Source organism: Lygodium microphyllum, chromosome 7, assembly GCF_053477565.2.
Source record: "Lygodium microphyllum isolate KBCC chromosome 7, Lygodium_microphyllum_v1.1.10, whole genome shotgun sequence".
NCBI classification, from domain to species: domain Eukaryota; kingdom Viridiplantae; phylum Streptophyta; class Polypodiopsida; order Schizaeales; family Lygodiaceae; genus Lygodium; species Lygodium microphyllum.
Genome location: NC_141141.1, coordinates 117,534,923 through 117,555,887, shown reverse-complemented (window position 1 = coordinate 117,555,887; position 20,965 = coordinate 117,534,923). Strand labels below are relative to the sequence as shown.

The window sequence follows — 20,965 nt, the reverse complement described above, 5'->3', positions numbered from 1 at the left end:
ACTACGCTTCTTGGGGAACTCCTCCCCCCAAAGACCTGTTTGGTGACTGATTAATTAAGTGTACGGCTGTCATAACAGCCTCTGCCCAAAAACCATGGGGTAATGCAGCACGAGACAGCATCGTACGGACCTTATCCTATATGGTCCGATTCATACGCTTTGCAACTCCATTTTGGGGTAGATTATGAGGGGCAGTGAGCTCCCTCTTTATCCCTTTGCTGTCACAAAATGCCTGAAAGGCCTTAGACACATATTCCCCACCATTATCAGAGTGAAGATACCTGAGTGTCTTATCGGTTTGATTTTCAACCAATGCCAATAATTTTTTAAACTTGTCAAGCACTTCATCCTTGCTACGAATAGGATAAAACCATACCTTTCGTGTAGCATCATCGACATAGGTGACAAAATATTACTTTTCCCCTTAAGATAATCGTGGCATCTGACATATATCTGAATGTACTAACTCTAGAGGAGAAGATTTCAGCGAAAGAGACTTTTAATGAGACGTTTGTGTATGTTTACCATAAACACAATGATCACAATTCTCAAAATCAACATAACAAAGACAAGGCAAGTAACCCAAATAAGAAAGCACTTTCATTCCTGTTTGACTCATGTGTCCCAACCGGCCATGCCACAAAGAAACACTTGGCTGCTCGGTCACGGCAACAACATGATCTCTCACACTAGATACATGGAGTGGATACAAAGTATCACTTTTACAACATGTGGCAATCACTCTAGATCCCTTACAGATCTTCCATTTTCCATCACCAAAGGTGGTATGAAAACCATCATCATCTAGTTGCCCTGTGCTAATCAAGCTCTTCTTAAGCTGAGGTACGTGCAGTACATACTGAAGTGTGAGGGCAGAGCCATGCTGAAACTACAACTGCACACTGCCAATACCTGCAATGTCACATGTATAGTTGCCCCCAAGATGAACAACACCATGTCGACCCCCTATATAGGTAGAGAACCACTCTCGATAAGGGGTGACATGAAAGGAAGCACCTGAATCGGAAATCTAGGTATGCATGTCCTCATCTGTATCTGCAAGTAAAGCATGTGCACCAAAGTTTGAAGAGACCAAAAGTACGCCATTCCCATTGTCCTCGTTGTCACGAGTGACTACATTCACCTCTTCAATTTTGACACTGCTCTTCTTGGGTTGACCTTCTTTCTTCTCTTCCTTGCTATCATCTGTCTTCTTGCCTTTCCTTTCTCTTTCTTCCATTTGTAGCAAAATTAGGTTTAAAGTGACCCTTCTTACCACAATGGTGGCATTCTATATCTTTGCTACATGATTTACTGCATCCCTTGCTATCAGATTTGCCTTTCTATTGTGATCTGTCCCTAGTATGCAAAGCACTAGAAGACTTACTGGATGCATTGTTCTACTGATTCATTTCTTCCATGAGTAGAGCACTTTCTACATTAGCATACAAAAGAATTGCATTAGAATTGCTCATAGCAGTCCTAAATGTATCCCAACTGTCTGGAAGAGTGCAAAGCAAGAACTAACCTTAAAATTTTCATCAATTAAGAACTTCAAGGCAACCAATTGGCTGAAAATGGAGTTAAATTGACTCAAGTGAGTAGACATTGCTGTACCCTCTTTCATACGCAAATCCATAAGCTTTTTCAGCCAATACACTTTGTTTGCAGTACGTTTCTGTGCATACAGTTTTTCCAGACGAGTCCATATAGCATATGCAAAATCCGAACCTTCAATGTTAAACAGCAAGGCATTAGAAATTGATAGCTCGATGGTTGAGCGTGCAAGCTCATTTAACTCATCCCAATCTTTCTGTTCCATGTCTGCAGGCTTTGCCCCTTTGGTTTTAATCGGCTTTGCTTGCTTCTTTTGCAACAGGATATTGTAGCACTATTTTTGCCAAATTGCAAAGTTATGTGCTCCTTTAAGCTTCTTTATGTGCATGAGATTACTGCTGTCATTGCTGCCAGCCATGATTTTCAGCCCAAAATGCGACCAAAAAATTCAGCAAATGCAGGCCCAAACTGTCACACAAGTGACCAAGGTACAAACAAGTACCAACCAGCAGTAAATGACCACGTAGAAGCAGAGATTTCAGATCTGTAATTAAATTTTCAGAAGCACCAAACCATGTGCTATAGCATTCCACAACTGATTACAGCTATTTCAAGGGCATATACATTACATTACATGAGAAATCCCAAATTTTAGCAGCAATTTCTGTTGTACATATACCCACGAGCATAAAATTTGACACGCACGGTCAAAAGCCCCAAAATTTTTGTGCTCAAAGCATCAACCACACATCTGCATTTTCGCTGTTATGCATAGAACATGCCAATTTTGCCAAACTAGAGCAATTTCAGTAAAACCCCCAAATTTTTTCAAGTGTTGATGTCCAAATTGCATGGAATTGAACCTGTATGTACATAAAATGACCAAATGGTGCACAAATTTTACCCAAACTGCAAAAGCCCCAAATTGCACAGGGTCTAATGTGTATCAATGTTGAGAAATTGGATAAATCTCAGCCGAATTTGTGCATGTACATGAAAAGCCCCAAATGTCGGAGGCAAGATGTCACAAAATCCGTGTAATTTCTGAGACAAATTGTCTTGTCCTGCATCACAATCCCCAAATCCGAGAAAAGGTCCAAATTTTCGGGCCAAGATTGCACAGATTTCAATGAAATTAACTCATCCAAGAAAAAATCTCACTTGCATTTGAGAATCCCCAAAAGATTTTTGAGGCCTGCGCATTTAGTGTCTGCAATTTCTGGTCTAGAGAACAGTGCAATGTGTGTCGGGCACAAATTCGGAAAAACCCCTAAATTTTAAGACAGAGATTTGCACTTTGTGCTTGTAGGTGTGAACACCTGGTAACGAGGAGGGAGGGGCAAAAGGAGTTTCAAGAAAAAAATTGATTTTAAGAAGGAAATTATGACAGGGTCCATTGATCCACTTGACTGTGCCGCCACACGTGTCGTCAGCGTCGTGTAGCTCGCCTCCAGTCCCGTCGCGTGGTCGCCCGTTGTTCGTCACACGCGGAAGCTCCAGGTCCTGTTGCGCAGCCGTTACAGGTCGTCACTCCCTGCTACAGCCATTACACAGTTTGTAGATAGTCCCATCACCAGCTCGTCACTCCCTGCTACAGTTAAAGTTGCTTCGCCTGCTAGGTCAAAAAACGACATGTCATCCGTCATCTGGTCCTGTCACGCTTCTGCACTAGTCGATTGTCTCCTTTGCTCACTAGCTTGCTTGCAACTCCCTTGCACTTGGCTGTCTCTTGTCCGCTTTGATACTAGTTTGTAGAGATCGGGAGGCACACGAAGATCGAGGCAGTTAGTGTTCGTTACGCGTAGTGAGACAGAGAGTGAGAGAGAGCAGCATAGAGAGTGTGCACGATTAGTGGGTATAATGATGAGTGCATCTCTTTAGGTTTTTTAGATAGATATATTTGTGTAAGTACAAGTGCTAAGGGTGTGTTCACACACGAGCACATTAAAAGGCACGAGGGCATTTATTTCCAACATATTTTATCTTTGCATAGGCTACATCCAAGTTTTCCACATAAAGATCAGCCTCAAGGATCTTATTTATAGTTTGCAGAATAGGTAGTACCTTCTTGCCACCCTCAATCACCTCAAATGGAGCTTTGCTCGTAGAACTATGCACTGTATTGTTGTAAGAAAAGTGAACCAAGGGTAAATACTGCTTCCATTGTGTCTTGTGGTCTGAAACATAGTACCTCAAAAGATCTAACACTGTGGAATTTGCTTCCTTAGACAGACCATGCGGATGGAAGGATGATGAGAATTTCAGTGTGGTACCCATATTCTCAAACAACCCCTTCCAAAATAAACTGCTTATTCGGGGGTGTCGATCACTAATGATGGACTCTGGCATACCATGATACTTAAAGATGTACTGCAAAAACAATTGTGCCAGCCTTTATTTTCTTTGTCACTGAAATAAAATGAACTTGTTTTCTAAACCTACAAAATGATAGTCTATACGCCATCATTCCCTGTAGGTGTCTTAGAAAACTAAAAAATAAAGTCCATTGCAATGCTCTACCAAGGCCTATCTAGAATAGGCAAGGGCTGCAACAAACCCGGCATCTTTTGCCTATCATGCTTTACCTTTTAGCATACGATGCATGTCTTAGAAAATTGTTCTACATCATGTCTCAAAGTTGGCCAATAAAAGAAATGCTTCATTGCCTTGACCGTGGCATCAATACCTTTGTGTCTTGCGTACGGAGGAGCATGACTTTTAGTGATAACCCTAGGTCTTAATTGCTTTGTGACACATAGTCATCCACGCATCATTAGAAATCCATCTCTTAGCACAAAGTGTTCATGCCTTAGGCCATTGCAAAACTGATCATAAACATTAGCAAAGTTTGAATCAGCAACATACTGCTCTTTCATGGCATCCAACTCAGTGTGATAAACCATGTTGATGGTTGAAAGTTATGGCTTATGTGACAGTGCATCAACCACAACATTCTTTTTGCTAGCCAACTTATTTCAAGTTGTCATGATGTCCACCTCAAAGGTACTTGTCAATCAATTTAGTGCAAACATTTGCTTCAATTGTACCTACATTGACGATGCTTTACCTTGCATCAAAAGAGTGGACCACCACTATAGTGCATTCCCTTTCAAGAAAATGGTTGCCTTTTGAATCTTCGAGGACTCCGTGAAGTTTCCCCTGACTAGGTTACATCAAACTGCTAAATGAAAGTCAAAGCTTTTAACCTATCTTGGACACCACTGAAGGACTCAAACTTCTCTGCTTTTCCACCCTCATCATGTTGAGCTAAAAAATGCATTACTTGCTGATTAGCCTCTTAAATAGCCCCAAAACACACTAAAAAAATACTCTTTTAGAGTAAAACCCTAAAACGGGGAGGGGTTCGAGAGAGTTCAGTGGAAATCCTAAAACGGGAAGCGGTTCGAGAGAGTTTAGTGTTTTAGGGAGCGGTTCAAGAGAGTTCTGTGGAAACCCTAATTTTTGGGGCGCCCTTCCACATCTATAAATAGATAGGCTGCCCCCATTCAGCCTTATTCTGTCTGTGCAGGTTTCTCACTTCATGTGCAGATTTCAGCCATCAGCCTCCTCCCACGTGGCTGTCCAGCCCTTGAGACTGCTGCCATTTCATCCGTGTTTCCTCTTGCTGCTGGCGCCTTCATCCATACTAATGTCAGCTGCTGGCGACATCATCATCTGCTGCGACCTAATCATCTAGTCATCGCTAGCCACATCAGACATTGTTTCAGCCTGCTATTTACAGCAGATCGTGCGCAGTTTCCAGCCTCCGATCGCCAGTACACTACTGCGTTTACCAGTTTCCAGCCTCTAGACTGCTGCGTTTTGGTGACCAGCCTGCTGCCTTTCGCTATTCAGCACTCCTACACTCTGACCTATAAAGAAAATACGCTAACATAGAAGCATAAACAGAAACCGTACGATAAAGCACAGATTGATAAAAAAACACAGTTAGGGTTAGCGTTAGGGTAACTCAGAGACAATGAACGCAGTTAATAAATGAAACGATATGACTACTAATAATACGATGCTCATGCAGCAAACACACTATGCAGTGAATGAATACTGAACCTTGAACTCTTGTATCTCAAGGATCAAGGCAGGGGTAATGAGCAAGAGAATGTGTCGTACTCTGAACAGATTCCGAATCGCAGTAAGGCAGTCTTCGGATGTCGAACACTAGCAAATGTAGCAGTGAGAAGCTGGATCTGATGCAGACATTAGTGAGAAGAGAGAAATACTAAAAACGCAGGCAGTAGGTGAGAGGAAAACTAAAAACGTAGGGATGACAGCTTGCAGGAGAGAGAAAGACTAAAAACGTAGGCAGGACAGCTTGCAGGAGAAAAATTGCAGCGACTACAACGGGAGAGAAAACTGTCACGGCGACAGCTGGGGCCTGCAAGCGCAGCAGTTTGCTGATGTGGCAGGCTGTGCGACAGCAGTGCAGATGATCAGCAGTCAGTTGCCAGGCAAAAACAGCACCATGTGGAGGGCTAGAAACAGACGCTAGACTGTAGGGAACAGTAATGGATAGCAAGGGTTGAGATGTCCTCCGCAAACGGGGCGTGGGCAGTAAGCTGATAACACCTGAAACCTGCAAAAATGAGATTGGGGGAAGAGTGGAGGGTGGCTGCCAATTTATAGAAAATTAGGGTTCTAGATCCTCTCCCACTTAACTCTCTCAATCCGCTTCCCGTTTTAGGGTTTTGGCTAAAATAAGCCTAAAATAAGCATGTTTTGGGATTGTTTCAGTGACTTAGAGCAATTCTTAGCACAACACCCCCTCTCAGGCCCAAAATAGGGCGAGAAAAGAAGGCCAACCTAAATTTTTGATTTACCCCAAGGCGTCCCACATCCCAAAGCAGCCAGGGCATCGGACAAAGGGTGCACGTCGGCTGCCCAGTGGCCTACCAAGATTACAGAGGCGATGGTTATCTTACCAAGGGAGCCCAAGTGATCACCCCAGAGAGGCCAGGGCATCGGACCAAGGGTGATCGGCGGCTGCCCAAGGGCCTATCAAGTCCTACAAAGGCGTATGGAATCAATGGATTTTTTTTTTTGTGGAAATGTTTTGAAAATGCATATAGTAATATAGGGGAAGCGGCCGATTAAGTGATAGATAGGAAAAGATAAAGAGAGTTTTAAACGCAAGTCAAGCACAAAACTAGCAAACCAATCCCTCACACTGACTAGGATAAGTGCCTAAGGATGAGAACAAGTGTGTGTATATGCCAATCATGTGGTGAATATGTGGAAAGGCAAAAAAGAGGATGGTGGGCTTAGTAAGACAAGCAAAATCAGCAAGGAAGCAAGGGTAGGGAAATTGCTGTTAGGAGAATTGCCATGTGTTATGCTACGAATACGGTGGATCCTAGAGTCGACCACTTCAAAAGACCGAAAAGGGATAAATGTGCACAGATACATGTTTACATGAACAGAATGCCAATGCATGGGGTAATGCAAAGGGAGATGCAAGATGTCATGCTCATGCAATATGCTATGCAACGATATCACTGGGACAGTGTCCTCGTAGGGGAATTGTTCACCCGTTTAAGTGCCCTTTTACAATCAGGTTATCCTGACGGTGCGGATGAAGTTACAAATGCCCATAATACACTATAAAAGAATAAGTGAATGTAATGTCTAAAAATTGTAAGCATGTCACAATTAAGAGTAGAAGTTGCCCCCTCTCAAACTGGAAGGGAAAGCAAGAGGGAAGCTCTCTCTCCGCGTTAGGCTGAAGTAGGGGAGGGTGTACCCAAGCCGATCCTGGGTAGCAGGTACTGAATAACTGGCCGGTTGATCGCTTTGGTCAAGATATCTGCAAAATTATCTGATGAAGGCACAAACTCTAGGCGAATAGTGCCTAGCTCAACCTGCTCTCTGGAAAAGTGGAAGTGGACTCCCACACACCGTGTTTGTGGTATGATGATCGGATTGCCCGCAAGGGCAATGGCACTCTGGTTGTCGCAGTAGATAACTGTGGGAGAGTCGCATGGAAAATGAAGCGCCGCCAGTAAACTTCTCAGATAGATGACCTCGGTGGTGCCATCGAAGAGAGCCCAGTACTCAGCCTTGGCCGTGGAAGCCGCGACCGTCTCTTGCTTACGGCTGGACCGAGAAATGGGAGCTGTGCCTAAGGTAAAGAGGTAGCCGCTATGGGAATGCCGGGTGTCAGGATCTCCTGCCCAATCAGAATCAGTGTATCCCTGCAAACTGTTGGGAGTAAAGGCTCCTTCACCTAGCCGCCCGTGTATTACTACACTAACAGTACCCGCTACTGCACACTACAGGTGGCAGGCGCCCGTCTTAGTTACTTATTCTTTATTCTTTTAGTGATAGTTTGAATAAAGGAAGGCCCGGCCACACATTGTGGTTGTTGGAGTTCCCACTTTTGAGTCTCTCTCTCTCTTGGCTCTTGCTCTCCATTCGCCATAGCTCTCACCGCCAAGCTTCTTCCTCCTGGGTTCCACTTCCCTTTCAATTGGTATCAAAGTAAAGGCATTGGAGCTTGCCCGGCATTCTCTTCAGCTCATATTTGAAGAGCTTCAACCTGAGCTTCAATGGCAGCCATGGCACCTTGATTTGCAGGTATGTTTTGATCTCCTGTCTCATCCCCAAGCTTCCAGACCTTCATCGGTTTCTTCCTGGTCTGCATTGGAGCCCCCTCGACATTGGCAAGTGCCCCCAAGGACTGTTGAAGACCCCCCAGCCCCCAGGAACAGCCAATGCAAATTTCAGTGTATTTTTAGGGGGTTGGGCTGACCTGCTCCTGACATTTCCCTGCTCTTGACATTTCCCTACGCTTCCTTGGCTTCCCTGCACTCTTGGCAACCTTCAGTGTATTTTTAGGGGGCTGGGTTGACCTGCTCCTGTCATTTCCCTGCTCTTCCTTGGCTTCCTTGCACTCTTGGCAACCTTCCCGATCATTGTTGGACTCCTTGGCACTAGTGCTTGGCTCCTGGTGATCAATTCAAGTGCTTCCCCCTTCAGCCCTTTACTGTATACACAGTCCCAGGATTGTCGAAATAGGGCAGCACTTGACATTTACTGTTTGATGCTTCGTGGCATTGCCCGTTGCCTAGCTTTGCACCTCGAACGTTGGCTGTCGGGTGTGATATCGGTGTCTATCTGTGTCGGTTTTGAGTATGTCTATCCTCTATTGTGTGGCAGTAGTGTGGATCCAATTATACTCCTTGAAATTCCTCAATTTTAGCTACTGGAATTCAAGTCCTAGGCTCTCAGTTTTAAGCATGTATCTCAAGGTGGTTGTCAAAGCTTAATTTTTGTTGTAAATTAGGGTTTATAGTAGAGATTTTTCAATATCTCCACCTTTGATGATTCAAATGGCTAGATTTTGCTGAGATAACTTGAGGGATGGATGGGGGATGAGAGAGAATGCTGTAGAGAGAGAAATTTTAGAGTTTCATCGTGAGAAATGTTGAAAAATTGTTGTTGCCTTGCCCAAACAGCCATGGAAGCGGTTATCTACAGCTTTTGACCATTAGAAAGATTGTTGCCCCCTCCTCTATGCTGTTACATGCACTAGAAGGACCTTGGGCTGTTGTCACTTGCTCTTGGAGGGCTCCAAATTGTTGTCACCTGCTTGGTCCTTTGTGGCCGTAAATCACATCAGTAGCATCTCCTTGCTCTCTAACTTCTTTCTCTCTCACAATGGCTGGAATAGACTTCCACCAACCCCTCGAAATAATCTTGCCACTTGCGTGGGCAAGTTTTGCCATGTGGCAGTCTTCTAATCCCATTTTCCAGCATTATTCAGCTTATTAAATTAGTTTTCAGAATTTAAATTCTGAAAATTAATGTAATAATCATTCTAGTGTCAGAAAAATAATTCCATCGATCAATAATTAAATCGGCTAGGCCAATTTGTCTTTCAAATATCCCTAAACATTTATTAGCCCTTAGACTGGAATTAATTAATTACTTAATGCCCAATCTGTAATGTTACCACTGACATTAATAGCCAATAAAATTTGACATCGGGTACCACCTAATACAACTTTTGCCTTTGGTACCATTTGATATTTTGGTGTTGTGGGTCTCACACTTTGAAATAATTGACTTGCACCTCAAATGTGCAAGTCACATTAGTTAATTTGATTAACCTTTAATCAAATGCTAAGCAAGTACTAAAATTTTATGTCCTTGTGACAATTACTTATTTTATTATGCAAGAACTGGTTGTAACTCACCATGAAGATGCAAATTGGTACTGATATAGTAATAGAGGAGGCTCTACAACCAAAAGAACTTATCTAGATATACATGCTAGCCCTGAAAGTATACCTTTGTGTTTCATAAAAGCATGAGTTCAGTCCCTTGCATTCTCAATTTCTGCCCATCCTTCCCATTCTTGCACTCATCTAGGTAGAACCTTTATTTCATCTCACCATAGGTTATCCTCTCTTGTGCCAATCTAGCTTAGATTCTCTTTGAGGTTTTAGGCCCTCTTTAGCTCATCTTTACTACACTCAAGTGGGTACCACATTGCATACTTCAATGCTGAGAATGCTTCCTATGCATAATGCACTTCCCAATTCCCCATAAGCGAGTCTCACTTTGTTCAACCACTCGTGTTGGGAACCCCTTTTATGCTTATGCACAACACTTCTCGGTTGCTAAAATGGAGGGCTCTTCTTGTGAAGATATGCTAGGGTTGCAAAGATAGCATAGCATATGAACACAACTAAAACATAGGAACTCGAACAAGAGCACAAAATGCAAATAGGAGAAGAGTATGATATATACATAGGTGCTCAAGGAGCTAAGATGTCTAACAATCATTTGTGGGAGTGGGCTGAGGGGAGTGTTGGAGATTGTTGTCCTCCTTGTGTGGATCTCAAGTGCTGCAAAACCATAAAAAATAAAGTAGATACAATAGACTAAACTTGAGGGTGATGAATCGCAATAGTTGAGGGTCTATTAAAGATGAAGATGTTGAAATCTGATACTACATTGATAGTATCTGCACATTTGTACATTGCAGGTGGCTTGCATCTATCAGTGTCACTTTATTCTTTATCCTTTCAGTGACATTTGAATAAAGGGAAGACCGGTCACACATTGTGACTGTTGGAGTTTCCACATCGTCTCTCTCTCTCTCTCTCTCTCTCTCTCTCTCTCTCTCTCTCTTGTTACTTCCACCCTAGCTCTTGCTTCTACTTGTATGCTTTCACTCTAGGCTCACTCCCTTCAATTGGTATTAGAGCCAACCATTCGAGGAGCTTTCGCATCCTTTGCTTCACCCCGGATTCAAAGCTTTAACTCAAGGTTTTATGGCAGCCATTGTTTCTTTCTCTTGAGGTATGTATTGCATCTTTTCTTCTTCTAGCTTGTTCCATCTTGCTCCGCGCTTGATAAAGAGCTTCCCAAGGCTTAGCTGAGCCTTGTTGAGTTCTTGTTGAGTTGAGGAGCAGCCATTTTATCCATTTTGAGTAGATATAGATTATGCTATAGAAGTTGTGGACGGCTATGGTAGCTTGACAGCACTGTTGTATTTTGGCTATAACTTTTGTATACGGTATTGGATCTAGGTGTTCTATAGCTAGAAACTAAGAGCACGACGAGAGCTACAAATCTGGGTACTCATAGAGTTCATTCTGTGTAGTTTTCTATTCTCTATTTCACACAGAACAGAACTCTTCTGGTTTGGATAGCAAACAGTAAATTCCATAATGTATGTTTGATGATTTGGGGATGCTATTTTGGTGCCTGGATGGTATGGTTATGCTATTGGAACTGATTTGAGCTTGAAATAGATCAGATTTCATTGTCTTTTCAGTGTTGTAATAACAAGGTAGCAAGCATTTATTAGATGAAAAGCTTATGCCTAATTCTCATTGATCTTTGCAGGATACTCAGTGGATATACGCTACTTCTATTGTTATGTACACTTTTCCATATGCTATGGCATGCTTTTGAGTTGAGATTTGAGCTTCGTTAGATTAGTATTGGTTGTGGTTATATGCCTTGTTTCTTAACTGGCTCATGCAATTACGGGCTTGAAGTACATATTGGGTTTTATGCTTCCGGATGCATGGTATATGGATCTTGGATGTCTAGATGTCATTCAAATGATGTCTTGAGCTTTGCTTGCTCATTTGGCATTCGACTTTTGCTTCAATGGGAGCTATTCAACTTTATATACAGAGCCACATTGACACTTGGATGTATTACAGACATAGTAACATGGGATGGGGAACGGGAATGGGGACGAGGATGGGGAACGGGAACGGGGTTGGATAAAGGACTGTCCCAGGGACGGGGGAAAAAACGGCAATTAAAAAGTTGTTTTTTTAAAGTATTTTAAAATCACACTTAATCTACTCTAAGAGATCAACATTTGAAGGACACATTTGCGCCAAATAGAAGAAAATAGAGCATCATATTAGGAAATCCAAAAGACTCGTGACCACTCGTCACTCAAGAGTCAAGAGCCAAGGTTCAAACTACAATGACAAATGTACATAGAAGATGGGAGGAGAGTGTAAATACTAAAGCCAAAAATAAATACAAAATGTCAAAATGCCACATGACATAATGGCAAATGCTAAGTATGAGGGTAAATCGTAAGACTCAAGAGTCTAGAGTGCTCTAGAGAGTCGAGAGTCGAGACTAAGTAGTGGGTTGGACAGTGGGATGAAGCGGAATCTCTGCGGACTCTGTGAAGTCCTCGACAACCTGTGGCTCCTCCTCACCTATGCCCTCAAGGTCCTCCAAAATCTCAGTTGTGTGAAGTGGGTCAATCTCTAGATCCTGTTGTGCCTGCTCCCATTCGATGAATGAATCTGCTTTCTTCACCATGCCTTTGCAAAGCATTCGCAAGTTGGAACTCACAAAGACCAAATCATTGGCACGATGCACTCCAAGGCGGTTCCTCTTCTTAGAGGTGATGTGGCTATACACTGACCAAAGTTGCTCCAAGCAACTGGAGCTACAACACTGTGAGAGAATGCGGATGGCAAATCGCTGCAACTCTGGACCATCTGCACCTTAATCCTCCCACCAAAGTGCTGAGCCGATCTTGAAGTGATCTGTCTATGCATCTGGCAATCCATAACTACCCCTCTTCTCACGATATAATTGCAATTGATCTTTGATTTTGTGCCTGATACCTGTGTCTGGCACTAGATGATCCAAGATAATCCTGAAGCCATTGCTAACCTCTCTATTCTTTTCCTGCTTGCAACCTTGAAATTCGGGATCCACCATGTATGCTGTTGCATGGAGAGGGGAGTAGTAGTCATCCCACCTTGTCACACACATGGATTTGATCTCATTGTAGTCCTCATCAAGAACATAAACCTTGAGGCACTCTATCATCCGATCCATGGCCTCATATACCTTGCCGATGCATGGCAACATGCCATCGACAACCCTCAAGAGATCCATGACTGGTTTGATCACGGTGTCAATGCGCTTCGCACTTTCCCACCATGCTGTGTCATTTGCTCATGCTTTGCACTCTTGCCCCCTTGCTGTGGAAGCCTCTGACATGCTAGAAAACTCATCACTAAGGAAGAGTCCTCGTAATGCCCTGCTACATGTGGACAAGCGGCCTAACATGAGAAAGTTGAAAGCAAACCATGTCTCTGAATATTTGAGCAGAGAGAGGTTTGACCTCTTGGTGAACTGATGGCGAATCCTCCCATGATTGAGGACAAATGTGACAATTTTGTTGGCTTCATCCATGACAAGAGCTATCCATGGCAGGGCTCCAATGTCTTTGATGAGATTGTTAAGACAATGGGCCATGCAAAAAGAGACGGTGATGTGAGGATATGTGGCTTGAAGTATGTTCCCTGCTGCTTGATTTGCCGGTTCGCCATCTGCACAAATGGTCACCACATTCTCTTCTCCCATGGTCTCTAAAGTTGTTGCCCACTCCGCAGCAAGCACATTGGCGGACTTCCTGGAGCCGGAGGCGTCATGTGAGTCGACAAAATACATCTCTCCACGAGAGTAGGCCACTACTCCATGAATAGACCGCTTGCGGGTGTCACTCCATCCATCCACCACAAGTGTGACACCATTATTGGCCCATAGCTCCTTCATATTTGCTGCAGCAGCCTCAACACTCCTCTTCTCCTTTTCGAGAAGGGTGGTGCAAAGGGTTTCCGAAGAGGGGGGGAACATAGGAAGAACCATATTCCCCAATCTTCGTAACCATGGCTCTAAAGTATGGAGACCTATTCAATGTTCATAAATCAAAGAGAGCATGTTAAGAATCAATATGATGATAAATAATAATGTTAAATGAACATAATAATTTATTATTTATCACTTGACACTAGAAACTCACCGAGCCGCACGGAAAGCAATGTGATCATGAAAGAAGAAACGAGCCACAGCCATGTCCGTCTCTTCTTTCAAGCGAGGATTCCAATTTTCCTCGAGGGTACTTTGGCAAGGACGAGAAGATGGGGTGGTCGATGCGGATGGGCCACATGCAAAAGGTGTAGATGGGAAGGTATGTGATGGCACACCTCTATCCAAGTTACCGCTAGCCTCCATAGAACGTCCTCATGACCCCACCATGAGATTGGGATCAATGGCCACTTGTGGAGATCGCCTTGCCGCTTTGGCCACCTCATAGATTGCGAGCTTATCAAGAAGCTCTTGTCTTTTCTCCGGGGTCACCTTTGTGCAATATCTCACCTCATTCCCGGGTTCGCTCAAGAGATGAGCTCGCACCTTGTTGGTACCACCACTATGTTTGTATCCACAAAGTTTGCATATCCATGCTCTAGCACCGCCTCCCGAACCATACATAGGGCAATCGACCTCATCCCACCATGACCATCGATGTATTGCGGGTCTTCTCCTTTGAGTGGGGCCGGTGGTTCCTTCATGATTATCATTTTGTGAAGAGGTGGATGTCGCGGTAGATATGGGTTGATGGGGAAGCCGATGAAGATGCCATAGATGATAGAAACTTTGAAAGTTTGATGAGAAGTAGCCTTTGAAGTTTGCCCTTGAGGCTTGACTCCTTGAGCCTTGAAAGTTGAGGCTTGAGCAATGAATTATGAGGCCCAAGGGAGGGAGAGTAGAGTCTAGACTCTAGAGACTTGAGAGGGAGAGAGAGAGAGTAGATAGTAGAGCAATGAGCATGTAGTATGTACTATAGACTATAGTACTAAGTAGTATAGTCTATGTACTATGTAGTATGCAGTAACAATGAACATGTAACATAATACATGTACATTGTACAATGTATGTAGATAGTAGAGCTTAAGCCTTAGAGGGTAGCCTTAAGGCTTGAGGCCGAAGGGAGAGAGAGAGAGAGAGAGAGAGAGAGAGAGAGAGCTTGTACAATGTAGAGGGTAGCCTTGAGCCTTGAGGCTTGAGGCCCAATGGAGGAGAGAGTGGAGACTTGAGACTTGAGAGGGAGAGGAAGAGCCTTGAGCACGCCGGCTTTCAACCTTGAGACTTGAGACTTGAGAGGGAGAGAAAGAGCCTTGAGAAGTTGAGACTCTTGGCCTTGGAGTGTGAGTGTAGCTTGAGAGTGGAGCATTATATAAGAAGCATTGGCAAGAGCATGGCGTTAATGGCCATTGGCAGCCAAACAATCAATTTTTTTTTTTCAAAAATGGCCCAACGGCTCCCTGAGCCATCCCCAATTGGCGTCCCTGACACGCATGCATTCTGGGAACGCATCCCCGCTTGGCTCACCGGCGTTCCCACTCAGAGACGGGACGTCCGTTCGTTCCGAAACATCCCCGCCCGGTCCTGTCCCTGGGACTGCATCCCCCCGTCCCACGCTGCCGTCCCCTCCGTCCCCTGTTACTATGATTACAGAGCATTTGGTTTATGTAGTTGAGCTTGAGCTTATCACAGTGAGATAGTGAAACTCATCGTGACATATACATGCTCTCTTGATATTTATTGGATGGAGTTACCCTATTGTGGGTTGATTTGATCTCTTGGCTTGGACTTGATACTTATGTCTATTAGGGTGTTGTTAGTGGTATTTATATGCTTCTATGTTATGTATTGAGCCTTTGTTCTATGGGTTATGCATCTAGAAATTCTCTTCATTTACCCTTGAGACCTACCCTATGGATGATGTCTATGCCTATTGCATGCATGGTTTTTGACACATTGCAGTTGTGCCAGTCTTTAGTGTTGGTTACTCTTGGCTTCTTCCCTCTTGGTTTCTCATAGTTAGTTGGCATATTGCTGCAGTTTATTACAACAACTTGTCATTTCAAGTTTATGCATTCTATTTGTAGGCAATCACTTGGACTTGACAATCTTTTGCTTACAAATTGCTGAACGTATGAATAGAACAATTCAAGAGAGAGTCCACAGTATGGTTAGCCAGGTAGGCTTACCATAGCACTTTTGGACTAAGGCAGTTGCTATTGCCGTACACTTGGTTAGCCAGTCTCTTTGCATTGCTATTGATTCCCAGGTTGCAGAGGAGGTCTGGATTGGGAAACCTCCATCATATGCTCATTTTCATGTCTTTGGCAGTGAGGCATTCTGCCATGTTTCCAAGGACAAGCGTAATAAGATGGATACTAAGCTCGTGAAATGTATTTTTCTTGGCTATAGGGATGTAGGTGAGATGGGTTATTACCTATGGGATTCGTAGGTTCACAAGGTTATTCGCAGCCATGATGCTGTTTTCCATGAGGAAAAGATGCATAGCGTAAATAGCTTGAGTAGGTGGTTGAGGTACGCAGGGTGATCTTTTAGGAGGAGCCTTTTGCTTCTGTATAACTAGCTGGATAACTTGTAGTAGCTGATGCTTTAATGGCCCAGGCTCCACTTATTGTGCTGGATCAATTTGCTTTGAGACACCCTACTAGAGCTAGACATCCGCATGAGCTTTATGCCCTCCATAGATTATGTTACGGTGACATATGTTATTGAGCCTCTCTCTTATGATAAGGCCATGCACAGAGATGATAGTTACTTATGGGATAGGGCTATACAGTTAGAGTTTGACTCTTTATAAACTAACCATATGTGGGATTTGGTTCCTTTGTCTAGTGGCAAGAAGACATTGCCATGCAAGTGGATATACAAGCTGAAAAGTATCCCTGGATGCCCCAAGCCTGCTTATAAGGCTAGATTGGTAGCTAAGGGTTTCAAGCAGGAATATGGTGTTGACTTCGATGAAGTCTTTTCTTCTTGGTCAAAATGACAATCGCATGCTTGGTACTAGCACTGGTTGCTCAGCTAGATTTGGACCTTTATGAGATCGATGCAAAGACGGCTTTTTTACATAGGGACTTGTATGATGAGATCTATATGCAGTAGCCTAAGGGCTTTGAAGAAAAACACAAGGAACACCTAGTGTACAAGTTGAGAAAGAGCTTGTATGGCCTTAAGCAGACACCCTAGGGAATGGTACCACAAGTTTGATGCTTTTATGTATTTACAGGGATATAGGCGTAGTGCTATGGATCGGTGTTTATGCATAAAGAAGGCTCATGACGGCAATCTTATAATTTTGATACTTTATGTGAACAATATGTTTATTACTGGGAGAGCTCATGGTGAGCTAGATACCTTGAAAACTCAACTCAAGAAGAGCTTTGCGATGAAGGATATGGGACATGTCTCGCATATTCTTGGGATGCGCATAATGTGCAATCGCTCTAAGAAGCTTCTTTATCTGTCACAGAATGAGTATATCCAGAAAGTCCTTGAGCGGTTTCATATGTACGATGGTAAGCCTATTGGCTGTTCTCTATCTTCTCATGTGAAGGTTAGTCAGGCCGATTGTCTGTAGTCTGATGAGTAGAAAGCCAAGATCCCTTATGCCTCAGCTGTGGGCAATTTGATGTATGCCATGATAGCCACTCGTCCTAAAATAGCATTTGCAGTGGGAGTTGTGGCACGCTACATGGATACACTTGACAGACGGCATTGGGATGCCGTCAAGGGTATCTTGAAGGGCACAACAACTATATGCATATGTTATGGTAGCCAAGATATAGGAGTCGTAGGGTACATTGACTTTGATTATGTAGGACATGTAGACAATAGGATGTCCACCTTTGGTTGTGTCTTCACCTTTGTTGGAGGTGTTGTTTCTTGGATGTCCAGGGTGTAGAAATACACGGCCCTCTCTACTACCGAGGCAGAGTAAATTGCAGCTACGGAGGCTTGCAAGGAGGCTCTTTGGTTAGGCCGTTTGGTGGTATACCTTGGTATTACTGTGGTCCCTACATTGCATTTCAATTCTATGAGTGCTATCTAGTTAGCCAAGAATCTGGTCTTCCATGCAAAGACAAAACACATTGAGGTGTGTTACCAATTCATCAGAGAGGTTGTTGAGGATAGGTCTATTGACATTGTTAAGATCTCAACTAACTAAAATCTTGCAAATTTGCTCATGAAAAGTCTCTCAGCGGAGCATTTTTCCTTCCTTACGAAGTTGATGGGTGTTGGATGAGATAACGTCTTTCCTCATCTTGTTGTACTTATGTACATTTGTACTTTGATATTTTTTTTTCTTGTTTTCTCCCCATTAGGGGCACATTCACCTTTAAGTGGGAGGTTATTGGGGGTTAAGGCGCCTGTGCCTAGCCGCCCATATATTACTACAGTGAGAGAACCTACACACCTGTACACTGCAGGTGGCGATTGCCCATGGCTATCACTTCATTTTTTATTCTTTCAGTAACATCTGAATAAAGGGAAGGCTGATCACACATTGTGATTTTTGGAGTTCCCACATCTCGTGTATCTCTCTCTTTCTTGCTCTTGCTCCTTTCACCATAGCTCTTACTTCCACTTTGGACTCACTCCCTTCACCATATCCTACCGCGTGTATACCTATTCTATATAGCCTTTGGTCCCTATTGCTCCTTTTTGCAAGGTTATGGCACCATTGATAGCTTCTTTCTATTGTTAATTAGTTGGCCTAGAGGCTTGGGTTGCCTATTTCTAACTTGACTTTTTTGGAGTGATCCATTCGAGGCCTCTCCACTCCCATTGGTCTATGGTGGCCTCCTATTGGATTGGGTTTGCATTTGGAGAGGGGTTCTGACTCCTTGGCTAGCATGCATTATCGATGGACTTAATTGGGAGTGGCACTCCTCTTGCTACCCTTAGATCCATTCCATTGTCTTTGGACTTCCATTACATGATACATCCAGGATCTGCGAGAGGGTGTTAGCATTCTTGTGTCTCATGTATGGTCATGTTCTACTCGTGATGAAACCAGGCTTCCTTTTCGGAATGGGTGGTGACAACCTGATTTAAGAGTTAATTACAACAATAAATAAATGCACATAAAATGAAATACACACTTTACCATAACATTCTTGGATAGTACACATCCTGTTGGCCCCAAAATTGGCGCCCCTTGCGGTATTTCTTTAGCTTTCATTCAATTGGAAGGAATACAACTTGAGATTCTTCAATCTCCTCCTGCTAACCAATTGCTCTTGCTGTCATAAATGACCAACAAGCCTTTTGGGTCATTTGCCCCTTGATTCACCGAGGACTCTTTCTTCAATTTGACCCTTGGCTAGCCAAATGCTGCTCCAAATCAATTCGGAACGGGCTAGCTCTTGAAATCCCTTGATAATCTTCAATTATCAGCTGTTGATTTCAGTCCCTTGAGCCTTCAATCTCTGGCACGGATCCCAAGGTGGCTGCTAAACCCTAATTTCTACTGCAAATTAGGGTTTATTGCAGAAATTACAGATTAGCCCACCAAAAATGGCCGAGATCTCCTCCGAATGGCCAAGAATTGCTGAGAATGGCTGAGCATAGGTTGAAGGAGATGAGAGAATGTTGTAGAGAGAGAAAATTCTGAGATTTGTCGCGAAGAACTGATCAAAATCAGCTGCTGCCCTGTTGTACCAGCCCCAAATGGATGCATCAATAACAATAGAAGCATCACAGACTATGATCTTTAGGAGAAAGTGCATCAGCAGCAATTGCCAGCTTCCCAAGGTCAAGAATATGCAATCTCCATCACCAAAATGGTCTCCAATGGCTAGGAAATGGCCCCAAAAGCTAGCAGCATCAGTCCAACACCTCTTCCCAATAGCTCCAAAATATAAAAACGAGATTTCCCTCTCCCTTCAGCCCTATTTAGCCTTTCCCCCACTTGCTTGGGAAAGTTTTGCCAAGTGGCAACTTTCTTAATCCATTTTCAGCAATTTCTAGCCATTTAATTAATCTTCAGAATTAATTAATTCTGCAAATTAATTCAGCCCTTAATCCATGCCCAGAAAATTGACATTGCCCATCCAAAAATTAATTGGCTAGGCCATTTGCAACCCAAATTGGTCCCATGTATTAATTGATCCTTCGACAAGTATTAATCCATTAATTAATGCCTAGTCCCTAGTGTCACCACTGACACTTAATGGCTAATTAATGGTCCTAGGGACAAACTGACACCAAAATTCACCTAGAATCTAATAAGTGTAACTCGTTACAACTTTTGCCTTTGACACCCATCTTTTTCACAGGGTCCTTCAGTTTTCAACTGTGAAAAAGTAGCTTGCACCTCACATGTGCATCTTTTAATTGCACATTTGATTAATCCTTTAATCAAATGTCAATTAAACATAAGCAAAGCATCAAATTTTCACGTCCTTGTGACACGTGAGCCTTAGTCTGAGTCAGACAAGGACATTTGATTTGACATTGTATTTGTCTATTATTTTATTTATCCTAGATACTTTAGGTGGAAGGTACAATAGTACATTTCCTTTTTGGTGTGGTGATCATTTTGTCATTTGGATAGGCTGGCTAGGGCGCCCATAATTTGGGCATGGCCAACTTGTATACCAATTGTGGCCCGCCTATTTGCATGATGATTTGTGCCATTGGGGAAGCCAAATCCTCAACCCACACTCAAACCACTAGGCTCCGACCACATTCAATTGGCCTATTTAATCTATCCCCTCACACTCAAACCACTAGGCTCTGGTCACATTCAGTTTGCCTATTTATAGGCAGTCTATCCCTCACTCCATTGATCTATCATCCACTATTCATTCAGCTAGCCCTCCTCGTTCTTTTGTTCCATCCTCCTATCTCCACTTGGCCCCCACACTGATGCTTTGAGTTGTGCGTTGGGATTGACTATTGTACCCTTGTACCATTCAGTCTTTTTTCGATTTGTTTCTTCTCTCTCTAGCTTGTCTTTCACTCTCCTTATTTGCTTTGTGTTCACTTTCATTTCAGCTGCGCACTGTTAAACTAGGATCATAGAGGCTGTGGATATCTTCTGTTGAGTTGTCAAAGTGAATGGGACTTGGCTCTTTTTTTGAGTTTGTTTGTTTTGAATTGGCTTTGTAGTTCATGAAAAAGTGAGACCTAATTATACACAACTACAATCAAGTGTATTGGTGTAGAGCTATAGGAGTAAAGGGTAGTAGATGTGGTGTGGTAGCTGCTCATGATGCTGAGT

The 20,965-nt window shown here is 43.2% G+C and overlaps 1 protein-coding gene and 1 pseudogene across 3 annotated transcripts in view; one reads left to right on the top strand and one right to left on the bottom strand.

Annotated features, from left to right (window-relative positions):
• Window positions 1–20,965, top strand: part of LOC148033869 (uncharacterized) — an 84,770-nt gene that overhangs the window by 56,513 nt on the left and 7,292 nt on the right. The window lies entirely within an intron of this gene.
• On the bottom strand, window positions 12,190–18,182 carry LOC148033870 (uncharacterized; annotated as a pseudogene).